The sequence below is a fragment of the Schistocerca piceifrons genome, chromosome 1 (assembly GCF_021461385.2).
Source record: "Schistocerca piceifrons isolate TAMUIC-IGC-003096 chromosome 1, iqSchPice1.1, whole genome shotgun sequence".
In the NCBI taxonomy this organism is placed as follows: Eukaryota; Metazoa; Arthropoda; class Insecta; order Orthoptera; family Acrididae; genus Schistocerca; species Schistocerca piceifrons.
In genome coordinates this window covers 710834865-710850097 of record NC_060138.1, presented here as the reverse complement: position 1 = coordinate 710850097, position 15233 = coordinate 710834865, and positions in this window count along the sequence as shown.

Genomic DNA, 15233 nt, shown 5'->3' with positions numbered 1-15233 from the left:
TAACCAATCTAAAACGCAAGCAGTCTTAGCCGCTCACAAAAGACTTGTTACTGCTCTGTTCAGAGAATATCTTCCACCACTAATACTAAACGACACAGAAATAATCGTTTCTTCCACTAAAAAGAACTTGGAGATGATTCTGGACCCTCTCTTAGACTGGACTGAACATACAATTACGATTTGTCGATTTACTCACTACAGAAACATAAAAAATTATTTCGTTTAGAACTTAAAAAGAAATTCGTAGAGACACTATTACTTCCCATACTTGATTGTGGCAATGCCATTCTCCAAGGACTTTGGTGCAAAAGGTCACTTACGCTGGAACTGGTGATGAATCCTTGTGTACAATACATTCATGGCGTATGCTTTTTCAACCATATGACACAAGCCTACGAACGATTATCATGGGTACGTCTCTTAAGCGTACACACTATCATACTCTATCTGATTTGATCCATTATAAATGGTTTTTGAAAGCCTGCGACTGTAGATACAATAGGTTTGTTTATAAATAAATAAATCTTCTGCTACCAGTCACGATTTTTCTTTATTTTACTATTCGCACGACGCGTTTCGAGACATAATTCCCATTTTCAAGTACGTTTTTTTTATGTGTGTTAAGCCATTTCTTTTGATGTTGTCAGTGTGTGTGAGTCTGCTTCATTTTGTTGACTTTTAAGTTTTCTAATGGTCCATTTGTGTAGAGTCTCACACACACTTAACATCACACACAACTTGTACATTTTACACATCGAAAATATCTTATATAAACAAAACAGTTACGAAGATCCTCTTACAGATCTTTGTAACTGTTTTGTTTATATAAGTAAATAAATAAATCAGGAATACACAAGTTCAAACGTGATTCCTACACAAAACGCTACATTGGTTAGACAGGCAGAAGTTTTGAGATCAAATACAAAGATGCCGTAAGACTTGGCAACTTAAACTAATCTACAATTGCAACCCTCTTCGGAAAAGTAAACCATTCAGTGACAAACATTGCGAATACCATGAAAATATTACACTTTGCAGGAAAAGTAGCCAAATTAAATCTGTTAGAAGAAATAGGATTAAAACAGAATAGAAATATAAATTAAATAAAAACACCTCCCATGACCATATCTTCAATGTGCAGACAATTCCTGAAAGACTTGCAGAAATAGCTTAATACTACACTTCAACGTAAATAAAGTTTCTCTGTCTATCTGGTGATCAAGTAACAATTTTTATGTTGTATGAATCTACAATAGTCAATAATTATCCTTGAACTAATTATTAAGAAACTTAAATATACTGCCGCCAGCACTGTTCAGATAGCACATCAGGTTTTCGTATACCTTCTTGTCGTGTTTCAAGTCCGAAGACTAATTTGACGCAGCTCTCCACGCTGCTCTGTCCCATGCAATCCTCTTCATCTCCTTATCACTACTGCTATTTACAGCCTTCTGAATCTGCTTACTGTATTCATCTCTTGGTCTCCCCTACGCTTTTTACCCCCCACACTTCCCTCCAAAACTAAACTGGTGATCCATTGATGTCTCAGGAAGTTCCTTCTTTTAGTCAAGTTGTGCCACAAATTTCTTCCATCCTCAATTCTATACTGTACTTCCTCATTAGTTACGTGATCTTCCCACCTAACCTTCAACATTTCAAAAGCTTCTGTTCTCTTCTTGTGTAAACTGTTTATCGTCCATGTGCCACTTCCATACATGGCTACATCTAGGCAAATACCTTCAGAAAAGATTCCTTAACATTTACGCCTATATTCGATGTTCATAAATTTCTCTTCTTCAGAAACGCTTTTCTCGTCATTGCCAGTCTACGTTTTATATCTTCTCTACTTCCGCCATCATTAGGTACTTTGCTGCCCAAATATCAAAAGTGTCTCGTTTCCTAATTTAATACCCTCAGCATCACCTGATTTAATACGACTATATTCCACTATCCTTGTTTTTTTATGTTCATCTTATATCCTCCTTTCAAGACACCGTCCATTGCGTTCAACTGTTCTTCCAAGTCCTTGGTTATATCGTGCAACCCTGTCTCACTCTCTTCTCAACCACTGCTTCCCTTTCATGCCCTTCAACTCTTTCAATTACCTGGTTTGTGTACAAAGTGGAAAATAGCGTTTCGCTCCTTGTATTTTACCTCTGCGACCTTCAGAATATCAAATAAAGTGTTCCAGTCAACATTGTAGAAAGCTCTCTCTAAGTCTACAAAAGCTGTAAACATAGGTTTGCGTTCCTTAAGCTATCTTCTAAGATAAGTCATAGGGTCAGTATGGCCTCGAGTATTCCTATATTTCTCCGAAGTCGGCTACTAACAGTTTTTCCAGTCTTCTGTAAAGAATAAGTGTTACTATTTTGCAACCATGACTTACTAAACTGACAGTTCGATAATTTTCGTATCAGTGCTAACTCAAATTCGTTTCAGCCATTTAATTTCCAAACTGTTATTTTATTTGGCTACCAGATAAGGCGATTTACAACGACATCTTCAGTCCCCTGTGTACAGACAATAATGGTAACAGTATGAAATAGGTAACCAAAAAGGGGATGGCGCAAGTCTTATATACAGTGGTAATATGTAGCAACATAACAATACCAAACAGTTCAGGAAGTTCCGTAAAGTTACAGATAAATTAAGGAATCTAATAAGGGAGCAGTTGCACACTGTATTAACTTAAACTAATGAGCAAAGTATATAATCATACAATCGTAAGAAAAAGACCAGGCAAACACAAATGTAAAGTAGAACTCGATTTTAATTAACAATGAGGCAAATCGATCAGAAATTTAAAACTTGCAATCTATTGTATATTTGTCTAAAACCATGCTTGGGAAACCAAGCCCCTGAATTTCAAGCAGATCAATCCTAAAAAGAGAAAGAAAGAACGTATTGTACGAGCCCTCTACAGTGGTTACGGAATAAAAACACCTTATGTGAAAGAAAGCTTAACGCACTGGCATGAACTAAAAAAACGTGAAAAAACAGAGAAAGAAAGTACATCCATATCAGATTGGAAACATCATGCGTTAACAGGATTCCTATGCTAGAAATCATTAATAATAAAAAACCGTTGCAACGTGAAACCGTTAAACGAAAAAATGAGACTCATTTCATCACCACGTAGGTACTAAAGCCATCGTAGTGTTGTCCAAGCGACAATTGCTAAGTCAATATAACCTGTGGGATCGCAGTTCATAAGTGAAGGAGAGTAACGACGTAATCAACTAGTAGAGATTATGGAGTCAGTAAGAGTGGTTCCATTACCTCATGTCAAGTACCGTCATGAAACTGATATAATCTGCTGAAAATCCTCAAAAACTAGCATGCCTAAGGATCTGTGTATCCTGTGGGAATTAGGTCCCACTGTTACATGAGCAGTACTATACTCATAGACGGTTAAGCCATACAAATGTACAATTTAAAAGACCAATTATACCAAAACCACATCGAAGTACATAACCTATATTCTGATAACAAGGGAATACAGGGAATTTTCACATCTGTCAGCACCTGTTTCCTTGGAATTGAAATTATTACGTTATTCTTCAAGTGCTAGAGTATTGCACCTGTCTCATGTATCTTTCACACCAGATGGTAGAGTTTTGTCATGGCTGCCTGACAGAATGTCGTCTACTCCCAGCGCCTTGTTTCTATTTAGGCCTTTCACTGCTCTGTCAAATTATTCTCGCAGTATCAAAGTTCCCATCTCATATTCAACTACGTCCACTTCCCTGTCTATAAAATTGCCTTCTAGTTTATCTCCCTTGTATAGACCCCCAACGTCCTTCTTCCAACTTTCAGCTTTCCCTTATGTTGTTAGTACTAGTTTTCCATCTGAGCTCCTAATGTTCGTACAGCTGCTTCTCTTTTCCCCAAAGGCTTCTTTAATTTTCCTATAGGTTGTATCTACTCTTCCTCTAATGAAATATGCTTCTAAATCCTTATATTTGTCAACTAGCCATCCTTGCTTAGCCATTTTACACTTCCTGGCAATCTCATTCTTTAAACGTTTGTATTCCCTTTCGTCTGCTTCATCTGATGCATTTTTATATTTTCTCCTTTGATCAGTTAAATTTAGTATCCCTTGTGTTATCCAAGGATTTCTACTACGCCTTGTGTTTTTCCCTATTTGATCCTCTGCTGCCTTCAGTATTTCATATCTCAAGCTAGCCATTCGTCTCCTGCTGTATTCCTTTCCACTGTTCTAGTCAACCATTATCTAAAGCTCCCTCTGAAACTCTGAACAATCTCTGGTTCTTTCAATTTATCCAGGTCCCATCTCCTTAATTTCCTGCCTTTTTCCAATTTCTCAGGTTTTAATCTGCAGTTCATAACCGACAAATTGTGGTAAGAGTTCACATCTACCCCTGGAAATGTCTTACAGTTTAAAATTTGATTCCTAAATCTCTGTCTTAGCATTATACACTCAATCTGAGACCTTCCGGTGTCTCCATGTCTCTTCCATGTGTACGGAATTCTTTCATGATTCTTAAACCATGTGTTAAATTGCGCTCTGTACATAATTCTGCCAGGTGACTTCCTCTTTTATTCCTTTCACCTAGACCACATTCACATACTATTTTTCCCTCTCTCTGTTTTCTTACTACCGAACACTAGTCCGCCACCACAATTGAATTTTCGTCTCTCTTCACTATTTGAATAAAATCTTTTATCTCATCACATATTTCTTCAATTTATTCATCATCGGTAGAGATAGTTGGAATATAAACTTGTACTACTGTGTTAGGTGTGGGCTTCGTGTCTATCTTGGCTACAATAATACGTTCACTATGCTGTTCATTGTAGCCTTTACGCATTCCTACTTTCTTATTCATTATTAAACCCATCCCTGCATTACCCCTATCTTATTTTCTATTTATAGCCCTGTACTCACCTGACAAGAAGTCCTGTTCCTCCTGCCACCGAATTGCATTGATTCCGATTTTATCTAACTTCTACATATCCATTTCTCTTTTTTAGTTTTCTGACCTACGTGACCGATTAAGGAATTTTACTTTCTTTGCTCCTATCTCTAGAAGGCCAGTTATGTTTCTCCTGATGATGACACCGTCCTGAGTACAAAATTACGAATCAAAACACCTTCAACTGTTTAAATTTCCAGTTGTTATTTTATTTGAGCAACCAGTTTCAGTGCTACATTACCCCATCTTCAGGCCCCCTCACTGATGTGTAGGAAAAATCCCACCTCTGGTCCAGTCAAAACATGGGCCAGCGTTCAGTGACTGGTATCCGTAGATTTCTTCTTAACAAAGCGATCCTTTCGATCGTCATTTGCCGAGGACGGCATTCAGTGACTGGTATCGGTAGATTTCCTCTTAGAAAAGCAAGTCTTTCAATCATGTGATGATCGAATGATCGAAGGTATCACTACGTTAAGAAGAAATCTACGGATACCAGTCACTGTATGCTGAGCTCTATTTTGTTTGGACCAGAGGTGTTATTCTTCCTACACAGGGATTAGGGGGCCTGTAGTTAGTGCACCATGCAGCGCTGAAACTAGTTGCTCAAACAAATAACAACTGGAAATTTAGACAGCTGAAAGTGTTTTTATTCGACAGTCTGTACTGAATAGCCAAGGTCCCGTAACCATCTGTATACAGACGGACTTAGAAGAGTCCTGCTCAGTAGTCGCCGGTCGGAGATCCGAATGGAAGACTCTTTTACCTCCGGAATATTTTACGCAAGAAGATGCCATCATCATTTAAACATACAGTAGAGCTGCATGCCCTCGGGAAAAATTAGGGCTATAGTTGCCCCTTGCTAACAGCTGTTTGCAGTTCCAGCACAGCAATGCCGTTTTGGTTGATAATACAAGGGCACATCAATTTCTCTACCGTTTTCGTAAAATACTTTTGTTATGTTGTAATTCATTAATTCCCATTCATTTCTTTGTATTTACTATTCTACATTTCATGTCAAATATAACAAAAATATTCGCTTTCTTTCCAGAAATGCCATATCTTTGTAATGTATGAATGTTCGTAAGATGTTTGACACTCACGAACTTGTTAAATACTCTGTTTTCGTGGCCTGTAACTATACTCCGTTCATTATAAGAATAAACCTGATACAAACAAACACAAACGCGATGATTGGTCAGAAGCTGTAGCATACGTACACTGGTGTTGTTACGCAATGGGAAGTAGGTCCTACTTATGTTTAGACATATTATTACTAAATTAAGTTAAATGAAACTTTAAGATATTCAAATGTATTTTACAGCCATCAACATATTTCTTAAACTCTCTTTAGCTATGTAGCTTTTATTTTAAAAATCGTGTACAGTCACAGCCTCTGCACTGTTGAGCTCCGATTGTCGCGTTGTTAATACGCAGTATGAAAATGTCTGAGGCTGTTTACTGCTCCGTAGTGAAACACGCATGTGGAACACGGTTAAATAGTGCACAGAAATAAGTTGTTCTTAATGTAGCCGGCCGAAGTGGCCGTGCGGTTAAAGGCGCTGCAGTCTGGAACCGCAAGACCGCTACGGTCGCAGGTTCGAATCCTGCCTCGGGCATGGATGTTTGTGATGTCCTTAGGTTCGTTAGGTTTAACTAGTTCTAAGTTCTAGGGGACTAACGACCTCAGCAGTTGAGTCCCATAGTGCTCAGAACCATCTGAACCATTTTTTCTTAATGTTTTTCATAAACTTAGAGAACGACGACCAATCACGAGCAAAATGAGATTAAAAGAAAAATCGGTAGCGTAGTTGATAGGTAAGTCACTGCAGTTTCTGGATCGTTGGTTCAAGTTTCACCTGCGTAAACTTTTTTTCTCGTCCAATATGAAATATCTACATCTCGAAATTGTAAAATGCATAACCATTCTTTATGAATAATGCACGTCTTCTTATTCCTATAAGCATAATGCATGAGAAATTCCTGTTTCCATTTCAAATATAAATTCTTAATTACGATATTTCATGAAAGACTGTTAATAAAGGTTGCTTAAATTAAGAAAACATAACAGCTTAATTTTTAAGGCAAAAATGAAAAACCAAATACTCTGTATTTGGCCTATGTCTATTGTTTTATACCACAGTTGTAGAGAAGTGTCATAAGAACATGGAAAACAACCATTTTCACAACATCGAGCACACCACACAAATGCTGCATTTTTACATTTGCCCCTGTACCATTACAATATGAACCCATCGGAACTGATATGTAGCCAAGTTAAGGGGTCTGGCCCGAGAAATAACAAGAGGCTCCCGGACGTGCAGGAACTAACGCACGCAGCTTCTTCAAATGTCACTGCCGAACACTGACGGCATACAGTACGGCACCTCATAAAAGAGGAGGCTTCGTTCATTCTGTTGTTGATCGACTCGTCGACATAGCGGATGACAGTTCCAGAATTCTCGGATTCGGATAAGGAAGGAGCTAAGAGGCTACCTGACGACTGACTTGTAATTAATCCCTTCACTGGCTTTAGTATTCAACAGTACGGTGAAATCCCTGCAGTGCGCTTTTGCATCACACATAGCTCGCTCAGAAAAATTACCTTATGTTTAAGTTAGGAATTTTCATCGCCCTTCCTTGTAACTAGGATACCATGTAAGATGAGAACGAGAGCATTTTATGCTTTCCGTCTGGTCACCTAAGAAGGGCGCGGTAGTGCTAGAGTTTTGCCGAATATTATTTCATTCTCTTTAAAAATTAAATGACGTTCGAAACTATATTGTTCCTTTGCTCTTCTCTTTTTACGTCTGAACTGCAACTGCTCACATCATTGCAGATTAGTTGGACCGTTGGCTGAGCAGTGCTGGCAAAGCTTAATGCGCCGGTAAAGCTGTTGTCCCGCGTTATCGTTCAGTCTATGTGCGTGTGACACAGCATCCTTCGCACTTAACTGTACTGGTCACAGCTTGGCTTTCTCCATGTGAAACTAAATCCAATGTGGTTCAAGCAAATGCGGAAGAATACATGATGTAATGTTTACATCAGGTTTATTCTTATGATGAACAGACAATAGGTCAAAACACGTGGTGCCCATTGATAATTTCTTCTGTGACCAAACGAAAGCAATTAATAATGAAAACCAACGTGCATGAGTTTGAAAATACAAACAACAATGTGAATACCATTCGTTGAAGAAAAACTGTAAAAAGAAATATTCTAGACGGACATTTGATGTAAGCTCCATTCCATGATAGGTCTATAGCGCTGTCATCTTTAAAAAAACGTTTGTAACAGTGAATTAGTAGCTATCTTAGAGCAATTCAGCAGAAAATCAAAGCCATCTGTTGATGAATTACACCAGTATGAAACGGGTAACGGTACTTTTTGAATAAAATAACCTAAAACCATTTTTTGGTTTATTGCTACTTGACACCAACCCAATAATAATTAATGATATGGAGAAATTATATTCTTTTTGAATAAAATAACCTAAAACCATTTTTTGGTTTATTGCTACTTGACACCAACCCAATAATAATTAATGATATGGAGAAATTATACCTACGTTCATTGTGAAGATCCGCTTGCATCAATACAGACAGTTGTTCAATTTATTGTAAGAGTAGTCATCATTCCTTCGCTGTTTGCTTGGAGCCAAAGTGATCCACGAGATTGTATATGCAGTCTAACTGTATGATGCTGATCATCACCTCAACGTGAACCTCTCGGCATGAGTGATTGCCAGTCTGTTTCATACGTGGCTACATAACTAGGCGTCGTGAATAGGATATGAGACATAACATCTATCTCTTACGAGAAGAATACAAGAAAGATTTGAGATTTTCTTGAATGTCAAAAGAGACCTCTTGAGCGTGAACAACAGTCGTCGACGTTGATTTATTTCCTAATCTGTCAGATCAATATTGCACCAACATTTTGAATTGTCCAAGATAACTCATTATGTGCTCTTAGTATATCCATCTTCAGATAGATCAGGAGACGCCGCCTGTTGCTACGTTTTCATTTTAGTATGAATGAATCCTTCTGCTGTAGCTACAGGTCTCGCTTTATTTGCTGTCGATTTCGGCGCTACAACGTACCATGCCATCATCTGATAAAACTGGGTAATCATGATGATTACTGGGTAACCGCTTTAACACATTTCGTGAGAGGGCATAATAAAATTCATTTTCGCGATGATAAATTCCTTTTTTTCCTTCTTATGATACTGACAGTGCCAGCATGTCAACAAGACTCAAATCACAACCGGTTTTTTATTTTGTTGGCGCTGTCAGTAGCATAAACAGAAAAGATGGAATACATTATCACGGACATCGATTTGATTGTGCCCTCTGTTGAGTTGTGTAGTGCCTGTTACCCGAGTAATAACCCGGTTAGTCATACAGGGGCCAGAAGATTCCGCATCGTAGCACCAAAATGATTACCAAATAAAGCAAGACCTTTAAACTCAGCTGAATGGTTCATTCATACTCCAAACAAAAAAAAAAACACATTACATGCGTGTCTTTGTGTCTATAGGCGCTACACCTCACGGTATGCAGTAGCTGATGATGGAGTAGTGTAGCCTAGAAATATATTTCCCATCGTATTTTGCTCCACTTTTCCAGTTGTCTCTTTCCAGCATTCTTTTGGAGCTCCTGGCGTCTCATTCAATATTATGTGTAACAACCCAAAAAATATTATCTTGTATGTGTTATGTGTAATATTATCTGCATAAGCGATTTTTAAGAGAAGAATGAGTTTTGAGGCCGGGATACTTCCCTAATTTTTTGATAAGAACGGAAGAAGAGACGGCAATTGCAGTAGATATAATTTTCATGAGTTATTTTCTTATAAATTCGTCTCTTTGTCGCTGGTCACTTACGACATCACTTCAGGGTTCGCTTGTCACTCCAAAAGCAAAAGAGTACATCAAAACAGAACCAGCTATCTATATATTGACATATTGGCGGAAAGTGGAGATGTTGCCGTTGGCGCTTGATTCATTGTTGACAAGAAGCCGTAACATGACAAATTAAGGCCACGTGTTCTTCAAAGAGACTTCGTCGAGCTCATTCTGATCCTTGTACTCCCAGACATACCTAGCATATTTAACCTCTCAGTACCTTACCACTCCACTTAATTTTAAATAATATTTTGAAGTACAACATTTCCGCAGCACAGAATCTCCCTCCCCGCAGCACGAACATCACTCAGTCCTTTTTAACGTCGTGCTTGGCGTTAAATACAGGTTCATAGAATTTCAAGCGATTCTACGAAGCCGCTTCAAAACACGACCTCTCCTCTTACAGGTGGTTATTTTCACTCTTTCTGCATCTGATATTTAGTTGCAAAGTGCGTTTGTCGAGTTTACTTTAAAACACACAGTAATCTTCGCTATTTTTTCCAATTTTTAATAGACAATAATGGTTCTACACTCCCATTGATGAAATCGTGGTAAGTCATAAAATATACAACGGCCATCGCTACATCACGTTAAACTAGTCACAACGAAATAAAATTCTTGTATGTCCAGCCGGAATGATTTTACTACCCCCATTCAGCGTCAAAACGTAACTGAACTATACACGCACTCTCGCAGACGAGGGTGTGGAACCATTCTCAATTTTTATGCCGTTGCATAAAAGTTTTTTTCGGTGAACTTGCCTTTTATGCAGTTGCAAGTTAACGAAAGATGTGATTTTACTGATACAACCAGTTTGATCAACGTGCGTCTCGTACGTGTACGATTGGCTCAGTTTTTCTGTTTCTGTTAGCACCAAATTTCTCATATATGTTGCTTTTTACACAAATCCATGTCACTGCATGATGATTATTACTGGTACATCCAGTCTCTGTTCAACCAGAATTTAATGTGTGCATGATCTGAAGAAGTTGTTACTTACAACAGAAATAGCTATTCATCATATTTAATTGTCTTATGTACATGTGATTTAGGCAATAAAAGATTTTTTGTAAAAAAATTTAATAAATTACGTAAAGATCGGTGCGTTCATTCCCGATAATGTCATGCATTAGTAAAAATACAGACGTCTCCTTCATGTCATGGAAGTAGGCAATGTGACACTGTTGCTAGTGATCCTTTAATCGGACGGGGATCTATGTCTGGAATCCAGCAGATGGTAGTAGAAGCGAGTTGGCCTTACGACGTGCCTAATCTTAACGCATCCTTTTTGTTCTATAGTTATCAGCATAAGCATATAAATAACACTACGCTACATCATCATACATTCTTCATAAATTTTTGTTACAACATCGTAAGAAGGCAACGGTAAACATCTCCACTGCTATCTTATTATGGAGAAAACCTGCAGTGTCGTTCAGTTGTACGGCACACTGATTCTTTGTAGATTTAACTAAAACCTCTCTGAAATCTTAAAAGTTGAAAACAATTCCAAAATGCATTACAAATTAAAAAGTTTATATGCTTCTCTAGGTATGAAAACATTTAAAATATTTTCACTTGATTTATGTATTTTTGGTTTTACTCTTCTCATTATTGACTTTGTTAGCAGTTTTAAAAAATGGTTCAAATGGCTCTGAGCACTATGGGACTTAACATCTGACGTCATCAGTCCCCTAGAACTTAGAACTACTTAAACCTAACTAACCTAAGGACATCACGCACATCCATGCCCGAGGCAGGATTCGAACCTGCGACCGTAGCGGTCGCGCGGTTCCAGACTGAAGCGCCTAGAACCGCTCGGCCACACCAGCCGGCAGCAGTTTTAAACATGGTAGTGCTTTCATCATGGCCTTAGCTTCGTTTGTTACTTTCACTTACATTTATCTTCCTTTCTTATACGTATTTATTAGTAACGAATACAATTACATAATTCCTAGATTTGAGAGTGTGACAACAGTCGCTTCACTCCATCCATAATTTTAAGACATTTGTGCCTCGGGAAATATAATAGTTCTCCTCATGCTGTGGCTGTTAGGTTAAATATGTTCCACGTCTTGCAACCACTTAGACAAAATAACTTACATGGTATCTGACCACGATCAGTGACCAGTCCCCCTCGTTAGTGTTTTTTACTTTCACCGTTTCATTACTTGCTGACTAATGGTTGCATCGCTACGGGCCTTCTTTTGTCTCTTTATCTCTGTTACATTACTAAATTACGGTCTCTCTGCATTCTAGCTCTTCATGTATCTACTCTTTCATCGGTGTGCGCATTACTTTCCGTCTAGGCTATTGATGGGGACACATCCGTTATTAATTGGAAATATAACTTGCAGAGGCCTCACCAAGGCGATAAGCGCTTCGCCAACACCACGGAGCTGTTGCTCATGGACTTCCAAGGTACGTTCCGACGTCACGAACTGCGACCGGAAGGCGTTCTCTTAGTGGGCTCGCGACTGGTGAATACTAAGGAGACATTAGTCCGTTTTCGGCAGCAGACCTTCACCTCTGTCTGGAGCTTCCGCCTCCCACTGCCCAAGCCACCCTCCACATGGCTGCCACCGTCACACGTCGTAGCGTTTTAGGTGCGTCAACAAACAAGTCGGGCTAAAATGAGAAATGTACTCCACGTAGCTCTTATCGTATGTTTCTTTGCTTAAAAAGCTTTGTTTAGTTATTTATATGTACTTACCACTGTACTGCTCGTTAATTACGAAAGTAATTATGTAAGTTCATCAAAGTGATTTCTATCTCGAGCAACAATTGATCTCTGTCCCTTACGTATTACCACTATCATCGTATCTTGATCGTTTTTTAGTTGTTATCAACATCACAGACATGGAAAATGCAGCATATTACATATTTAAGTAACAGCAGGGATTGAATAATTTTTTGCTGACAGTACCTGTTAGCGGAAAATGCAAGTTTCACAACTGGAACTTATACAATATTAGTGACTAGCCCCGACTTCCCAGCGGTAGCACTAAGTATCTACTACAGAACTGCTCTTCTGGCGCAGAGATAGTAAATCATATACACAAATCTTCCTCCTGAATCAATCTAATTAATAGTGAAAACCGTATCAAAATCTATAGAACAGCTCTTGAGATTAGCAGTGACACACAGCTAGAAAAACTCAGCTGACGACTTTAATTTATAAAATGTATACATTTATATGCCATTTCTGACTTTATTAATTGTACTTAAGCTGTTAGTAGAAACGCTAGTTTTGTAACTTCACATTCCATGTATTTCTTTTTGATTGCGAGAAAAATCCCATATGAATACCACTAAGAAATCTACGTGATTGTCGTAAAGCTTGACTCATGTCGTTGAAAACAGTGAACCACAAAATCCGGTTGGTTTTCGCTTGATAATCATACAACGAAACATTCGACAAAAAAATTATATTTGGAAGAGAATTCATCTCATCAGTTATGGAGGAAAATGGTACAGTAGCTAACAACACCGAGAAAATTATGCAAACATTACACAAATTCTTTAAATGTCTATATAATGCAAGACTGAAGCAGAAACACAGGTAGTTAATAAAAACATGTCATTCCCTAAATAATGTCCGTAATGCACAAGATATTCATTAAAGATTCGAAAGTGAAAATAATAGCCGGCCCGAGTGACCGAGCGGTACTCGACGCTACAGTCTGGAATCGCGCGATCGCTACGGTCGCAGGTTCGAATCCTGCCTCGGGTATGGATGTGTGTGGTGTCCTTAGGTTAGTTAGGTTTAAGTAGTTCTAAGTTCCAGGGGACTGATGACGTCAGAAGTTATGTCCCATAGTGCTCAGAGCCATTTGGACCATTTTGAAAATAATATTAAATTTCGATTAGACAAAGAAACAAACTGGCTATAATAGTGCAGCTGATCATTTACAAGTCGCGAATGAAATTACAGTATGGAAGGATAAGCATGAATTACCACCGTGTCAGGAATTCGTCATAAAGATTATGACTGAGATCCAAAATATCAGATGACATGGTACTTTTTGCCGCTATTGCAGATAAAATTCAACAGCGAATCGCAAAATGCTGCGTAGCTAATCTCAAAGTAGACCTAAAACTCTACTACGACCCTAGGACAACCTATAATGAACACATCAAAATGAGATTTGTGTATCTTAACAATGAAATGACAGAACATGCGTTGCACCAACTGAAAATGAGTGAAATCCCGAAATGCATCTTGGCATAGATAAATTGAAAAAAATCATCTGGTGGCTGATATTTTTTATCTAAGTTAATCGAAAGTAATGGCTCACAACCAATGCTAACATGGTTAAAATAATGTTAGTTGTAGAACCAGCTGATCAGTTTTTGTATTTAGGGAAGTTGATGGTTTTGAAGTAAAAGAAATAAACAGAAGAATCAAATTGGCCTAGAGTCCTATTTTGCAAAAAATAAACTGGGTTTTCAGAAGCCATTTTCCGATGTGTTTGAAATGAAAGATTAATGTCAGAGCGTCTTACCAGTTTGGACTTACGTCACGAAGACATGGACCCTTAATGTGAAAACTATTCAAAATCTAAGGGTTATCCAACGGACAATGGAGAAATGTATGCTGGGAATTTATAGGAGAGACCGGAAAACTAACGAACAGATGAGAGAACAACCTGGAGAGTAAGACGTAATGAAACTGAACATGTAGGACATGCAGCCAGGCGTATGTATGGCAGACGCGCCGAGGGAGATCTTTGCTGGATTCCAAGAGCCAAGAAAGGACCGAATGACGACATAATGGAAGGTGGCCAGACACGCAGGAGCAACAAATCCTTTATCCAGCAACAGTTCATTCCTGTTGAGAAAGTGAATCACTACATCTTTGAAGTGAAAGTAAAACGAAATATGGTGTTGTTAAACTATTGAACGGTTCACTAGTTTACAAAACTTACGAATTCAGTTCGTTTTCTTTGTAAAAGCATATAATTAACTTGTCTCACTAACTCCCTTGTATAACACATACTGGAGTAATGCATTATTTTACTGTAAAATATTTTGTTTCTCTTTCGTAATACATTTTCACCGGAACTCTTATTAGTAACTTCCAGTGCCCCTTCAGAATCGATAGTTGCAGTATATATATGGCCTCGCACTTTTTTCCTGCCTCTTTCACTGCTTTTTTGTTTCGTTAGACACTAAGCGAAATACTTTTGGTGCTGTGTCTTTATGAGCTATATTCCCGCATGCGATTTTATTTCTATGAAACATGTTATGTGCGAGTTAGGGAACAAAACAGATTTGAGGTAGCTTTAAAATGGTCGAAAGAAGCTCTTTATCAGCGTAAAAACTCGGTCGTTAGTCTAATGCAATGTCAACTGAGTAGCAAATAACTTCGCTCCCAGTGTTAAAGATGG